The following is a 7,245-nucleotide window of genomic DNA, read 5'->3' as shown; positions in this document are numbered from 1 at the left end:
TTTGCATGAAGATTCTTTGAACACGCAAACATTCGCTTTTATTCAATCCCATTTAGTTCCACTTTGGATGTTGCTTTGTCAGCTTTATTCCCTTCGCCCACCATGCTGCTTCTTTGTTTTCTTCCTGAATTAGTCTTGTGGGATGATAATACCCAATCAGGGTTCATGCTGTTAAAAGGATGATGTCACAACAATGCTATACAGCCAGCCGGATCTGGAATCAGGAGTACAAGTGATGGCAATTGAGAGTGAGGGCAAGTAAGGGTGCTGTATACGAAACTGTGATCCATTTTGCAGGAAAAGGGGAAAGTGTTTTTTGGGCAATCTTTAAAAATTAATGTTAAAAAATTAAACAGTTGGGCTCAGCTCTGCTTCTACAATTAAGAAATGTAGGTATGCTTTCTTATTTTTAAAAGAACACCTTCAACCTCTACTTTCCCTGAAGGGGTGCTCCATAAATCTGTCAAAATGAATATAAGAACATATGAGAAGCCATGTTGGATCAGGCCAATGGCCCACCCAGTCCCAAACTCTTTGTCACATGGTGGCCAAAAATACCAGGTGCCATCAGGAGGTCCACCAGCGGGGCCAGAACTCCAAAAGCCCTCCCACTGTTGCCCCCCCCAGCACCCAGAATACAGGGCAATGCTGCCCTAGACAGAGTGTTTCAGCTTTAGACCTTGTGGCTAATAGCCACTGGTGGACCTGTGTTCCATATGTTTAGACAATCCTCTCTTGAAGCTAACTGTTCTTTATGGGGAAGTTTTACCGTGTAGAGCTAGCAGCTGTATTTGCAATGGTCACAATGTGGTTTTATTCAGTGCAATCTTTTTTGTTATTAAGGGAACAGCCTTATACAATACAGGGATTTTTATTTGTTTGTTTGATGCAGATCATTGTGGTGCCACAATCAAGGTGCCACAACAAAAAAGACCCTGTCTCTCTTGCTAACTCAAAATATTTCATTAGGGGAACACATAATATCTGAGATTGACCTTAACTGACAGGCAGGTTCAGATCAGAAATGACATTCCTGTAAGAATATCCTGGGCCCAGACCATTTAGGACATCAGGGCTCGAAGCACAGGCTTCCAGGACCAGTGGTAGGGTGCCTCTTTGCCAATGTGGTGTAATGGTTAAAAGTGTAGGGCAAGAATCTGAGAGGCCCAGGTTCAAATCCCCACTTGTGCCATGACAGCTCACTGGGTGACCTTGGGCCAGTCACACTCTCTCAGCCTAAGCTACCTCACAAGGTTGTTGTGAGGATAAAATGGAGGAGAGGAGAATGATGTAAGCTGCTTTGGGTCCCCCATTGGGGAGAAAAGTGGGGTATGAATGAAGTAAATAAAATGAATCAGTTGCCAGGGAGCACAGGCAGGCTTCCTGTTTGTGGATTTCCTAGAGGTAGCCGGCAGTCCACTGTGTGAAGAGAATGCTGGACTAGACGGGTATTTGATCTGATTCAGCCACTGGCTCCTCTCATGTTTTTATTGTCAGGGTCTTTAGTCAGGTCACATAAGAAGATAACTGTTTATTGAGAAGTTCAGTACTAAAGTACACGTGTACAGCTTGTGTCAGAAATGGTCTGCACTACTGGGGTCTCTGACTTATACTAAAATCAAAACATCCCCCCGGAAGCATGAGCCAATGGATACATCTAGTGTGCGCGGGCAAAGCAAGCTTGCAAAGCAAAAAGCCGTTAACTTTCCCAGCTGAGAAGACTGCAGCTGCTGGAACATCTACAAGGTCAAGCATAAGATAGCAAACAGTTGGTGAGCCAGGGCGGACTGAGGCGATGAAGGGGAGGGCACCCCTCCACATACCAGACTTATGACAGGGCTACCTGACATTTCTGTTCTTCTGTCCTGGCATCTCCAGTTAAAAGGACTGGGTGGCAGAAGATGTGAAAAGCCTCTGCCTGAGAATCTGGGTCTTACCTGCTGGTAAGAGTAGACAGTACTGACCTTGATAGACTGACGGGCTGATTCAATATAAGGCAGCTTCATCTGTGTGTTCATCTCTTGATCCTGTTGGATATTAAAACCCCAAAAATGGTGTGTGTGGGGGAAAGATTCTTCATGCCATGATCTTAAGGCCTTTCTCTGCCCCTGGATCAAAATATCCTGCAGGTTCAAAAGTCTCCAGAAGGACTTGCTATATGGTTATACTCGTATCCTTCTGGGAAGAAGCAGGCAAGATAATGGCAGCCTCCAGCTCTTAAAAATGCTTTTCAGAAACACAACAGAGCGCCCAGGTCCCTTAAAAGGGTGCAAGCCAAGGGAAGATGCAGAAGTTCATATATCAACAATGCAATTAATTTAAGTTGATGCCACACCTGGTGGGAGTGCCCTCAGGTAGCCCAGTACTGGAAACTAATCATACTAAATATCCAATCTCTAATTGGCTTATAACTTACCATACGATCCAGCGTTGATCTTGCTCCACCTTTGGCCGAAGAGTTAAAGGATTCGCCCTCAAATAAACAGTAATAGCTCGTATTTGGGTGTTTTGATGTGTTCCCATTCAAACTTATCAATGTTCATCTTATTTAGTATAGGATACCATTTATCTAAAGGGTTAAGTAGTTGGCTTTCAGCGTCGGCGTTGTTTATCCATATGAAGATTTTTTCCTGTTGAAAAAAATCCCACACTTTGTGAAGCCATTGCTGCATAGTAGGGAGGTTTTCTGATTTCCATTTACTTGCCAAAGACACTTTAGATGCTATTAGTAAGATATGTTGTCGAAGGCTTTCGTGGCTGGAGTTCATTAGTTGCTGTAGATGTTCCGGGATGTGTGGCCATGGTCAAGGCATTGTAGAACCTGACGTTTCGCCAGTAACTGTGACTGGCATCCTCAGAGGTATAAACACAGAAAGATGGAGTACTCTCTGTGTCAAGGTGAGAAGAAGAAAATGGTAGGCAGTAAATTTATATCTACTCCAGAAGGTGGGTAGGGCTGAGTCATTGTCTTGGCGAAACGTCAGGTTCTACAATGCGAAGACCATGGCCACACATCCCGGAAAATCTACAGCAACTATTAGTAAGATGTTTATTAGTTTTTGTCTGATTTCAGGTGGACTGTCAGTGGGCCAAAGGTGGAGCAAAAATATCCCTAAAATATCTCCCTTATATATAAAAGCCGAATGGTGCTGGCACTTCTCCAGAACACTCCACACGCTCTGGAATTGGTTGGCGCCCTGGTGTGTCACTCAGAATCTGTCCCTATCCACTGGCTGCATTGCTTGAGTCTCACCTCCAACATTCTAAACAGTTTGCTGTTCCTCTCCCCCCCATAGCCAGTCAAAACACAGAGGTCATTTGCATATGTGACTTCATGGGCTTTTGCCTCTAACATTCTAAACAGTTTGCTGTTCTGAGGTAAAATGTGTCCAATCTCCAGGTGAGGGCTGGAGATCACTCAGAATTACAACTGCTTTCCAGATGGCAGAGATCAATTCCCCTGGAGAAAATGGTGGGCTCTGTATCCTTATATGCTGCTGAGGTGGCCCCCGTATGACAGCCAATGTGACGTAGCAGTCAGGGCTTCAGAGCACGGGAGAGGCTGCAGGTGTGTGGGGGTGGAAAGCTGAAGAGTGAGGGGGAAATAAAAGTAGGTTGATAATTGGCTGGGAAGGAGATAGGGTTGCCAACTCCAGGTGGGAATTTCCTAGTGATGTGAGGGATGAAGCCTGGAGAAGGTGAGGTTTCAGAGGCGTGGGACCTCGTACAGGTACAAAGCCATAGACTTCACCCTCCAAACCAACCATTCCCTTCTGGGGAACCATCGTTGCCAATCTCTAGGTGAGGGCTGGAGAGCACTCAAAATTGCAACTGTTGTTTAGGTAGCAGAGATCAGTTCCTCTGGAGAAAATGGTGGACTCAGTGTCATTATAACCTGCTGATATCGCCACAGCAAATTGACACTGAGTGTCCAAGGCCGGGGCACCCGCCCAGAGCCTCTTTCTAGAAGCCGTTGTATTTATTTGCACAATGGGCCTTTTTCCTAGTCTTCAGATATTTCCCAAGTTGAAAAAGTTTCTTCATAGCTGTGCTTCGGAGATACCACTGGGGTGGGAGGTAAGCCTGCTCTTCTTGTAACCCTAAAGCATATAAACTCTCATGTCCACCCCTGTTTGCATAACTCCTTCCTGGACTTCCTTTCTTGGTCACACTCAAAGACGGCAGCAGGCACGTTGAGAAATAGTGTGTGTGTGTGTTTTAAATAAATGCCTGGGTCCTAACAAACTGACTTCTCTTCCCCGGCGATGCAGACAACAAATCAGAGACTGTTAAAGAATCACATCCACTTGAAAGGCAATTGAGGTATTCGTTCGGAAGTTAATCAGGCTCTCTTGCCCAGAAGACATGTATCCTTGGCACAAAACTCATTCACGGAAGAGAATGAAATTCTGTGCCATCCTGACTCTTTTTGCCACACACACACAAACACCCCTTGCTGTTGATAGCTTGGTGCTCCAGCCAAGAAAACGTACAGCACTCGACTCCCGAGTGACAACATGCTCAAGTCTGAGCGTTGAGGTTCACAGCTTTCTCCCTGGCAGATTAATCATGTGGTGACACTTTGAAGGGCTCTATGCCTCCTTAGGAAAGGGAGAAATGCCAGGGATGTACACCCTATTCTGTCAACAAGAGCAAATATATTTGTAATATTCTGCCATACTAGCAAATGACAGTTGCAATGGGAAGTCTGCCTTTGCAGCTCCATGGAACCTTGTTGAAAGAGATAGAGACGTCCATGGTCCGAGTAGCCTTATTTTGGTTTCAAAGCACTAGCCCCAAATGCGGCAGTTGTGTGTGTGTGTGGGGGGGGGGTTTCCCCATCAGAGTGCATGGCAGCCATTCAGTTCTATGGAGGAAAGAGAAGGGTGCACTCAGAACAAATATTCAGATGAGTTTGATGAATGCCACTTATTGCATCTGATACTACTTCTACACTTTTGCTACACAAGCATTCCATTTCTCATCCTTTGAGGAACTGCTACAAATTTGGCTACTATTGTTGTTTGCATTTCAGTATGGACTTTAGATGTGTTTTGTATGCATTGGACATATGACACTTCCATAATGATAATACATCTCCAAATATGTATTCAAGTCGTACAACTACACACCAACAGAAATTGGATGGAAATAATGCAACTTGACTCTGTGGCTTGGGATGGGGACATGACTCAGTGTTAAAGCATCAGTTTTGCATTCACAAGGTCCCAGGTTCAGTCCCTGGCATCTCTAGTCAGAAGCCATAGTAAGAAGAAGAAGAGAAGAAGAGATTGAATTTATACCCCACCCTTCACTCAGAGTGGCTTACAAACTCCTTTTCCTTCCCCTCCCATAACTGACATCCTGTGTGGTAGGTGGGGCTGAGAGAGCTCCTTCTAGAACTGTCCTTGAGAGAACAGCTCGAACAGAACTATGGCTTGCCCAAGGTCATCCAGCAGGTGCAGGTGGAGGAGTGGGGAATCAAACCCGGTTCTCCCAGATTAGAGTCCACACACTTAACCACTACACCAAACTGGCTCTCTTAAATAAACCTTGAAGAGAGAAGATGGAAGCTACTATTAAACTGGGTCAGAGTTGCAAGAGGTAACTAAAATTTAATTTGTTAGAGAAATCTATATCGGTCAATATACTCAAGGTTCCATATATGCTTATTTAATTAAAATGCTTCATTGTTGTGTTTCACATGGTTTTACAATTAGAGTTTAAAACAACACTTTAAACTCATCTAAGAATTGATATTGTTTAATATAAAATAATGTAGCATGAATGTTATGTTAAGGTTATATAGTTTATATCTGGAGATTATAGAACTCTCAGTTTTAAAATAATACTGTCTTTAAAATAAACAGGGGTATACTGCGTGGAAATAGAATTAAATCTCTTCCTATTTCCATTGCAGCTACAATTACAAGAACAGGAAAAGAGTAAAAAATGGAAATATTCTTGGACAAGCTTACATTTGACATATATGTTTTATATATTATACATTATCCGTACCATTGAAAGTCCTTGATAACTGTAAAAATTGAAAATCCTTCTTAATCCGACCTTTCCTTTCTTTTTTTTCTGTACTCCCATCTCTTTTTTTAAAAAAGGGATTTTAAAAAAAACCCAAACTGTGCAAGGACTTGTTGGGCCTAGCTGCTACTCCATGTGAATTAACACTGCATATTAAAGATTGGTTCACACATGCAGGCAGATATGATGGAAAGGAAGAAGACAGAGATAATAAAATAGATGGCATCGCTTCAGACGGTGTGGTTGATTCCCACTTCCCTTGCATTAAAGAAATCCATTCAATTAGAAAACTCGCACAGCGGGAAGAGTTGTTCTACGCCTTATCTCTGCCTGTTGTGCCATTTTTCAAATTTAATTTGCCGGGAGTTCTTAACAGAGCGTTCCAAAGCGATCCCTGTTATGAAGGGGCCAGTGGTCTAACTGGCTTGCATTTCTGAAGGAGCTTTGTGGCAGATGGCAGAGATTCCCTGGCCAATGGTCCCGGGGGCTCTCGACGCTTCAGATGAAAAAGACCAATTAACTTCACAGTCTTGTTTGCTGGCTGCAGAGTCAAACACCCACCCTTTGTCAATATTTCCATGGTGACTCATCAAATGGACCTGTTGCAGGGAAGACATAAGAACATAGAAGAAGCCAATGTTGGATCAGGCCAACGGCCCATCTAGTCCAACACTCTGTCACACAGTGGCCAGAAATACCAGTGCCATCAGGAGGTCCATCAGTGGGGCCAGGACACTAGGAGCCCTCCCACTGTTGCAACTCCCCCAAGCACCAAGAATACAGAGCATCACTTGCCCCAGCCTGAGAGTTCCTATCTATACCTTGTGGCTAATAGCCACCAATGGACCTCTGCTCCATATGCTTATCTAATTGTCTCTTGAAGCCGTCCTTGCTTGTAGCCGCCACCGCCTCCTGTGGCAGTGAATTCCATGTGTTAATCACTCCTTGGGTGAAGAAGGACTTCCTTTTATCTGTTCTAACCCAACTGCTCAGCAATTTTCTGGAGTGCCCATGAGTTCTCGTATTATGAGAAAGGGAGAAAAGTACTTCTTTCTCAACCTGCTCTATCCCATCCATAATCTTATAAACCTCAATCATGTCACCCCTCAGTCGTCGTTTCTCCAAGCTAAAGAGCCCCAAGCATTTTAACCTGTCTTCGCAGGGAAAGTGTTCCAACCCTTTTATCATTCTAGTTGCGCTTTCCTG

Source organism: Gekko japonicus, unplaced genomic scaffold, assembly GCF_001447785.1.
Source record: "Gekko japonicus isolate JY-2015 unplaced genomic scaffold, Gekko_japonicus_V1.1 scaffold1879, whole genome shotgun sequence".
NCBI classification, from domain to species: domain Eukaryota; kingdom Metazoa; phylum Chordata; class Lepidosauria; order Squamata; family Gekkonidae; genus Gekko; species Gekko japonicus.
The sequence above is the reverse complement of the archived record's forward strand: the minus strand, read 5'-3'. Positions refer to the sequence as shown.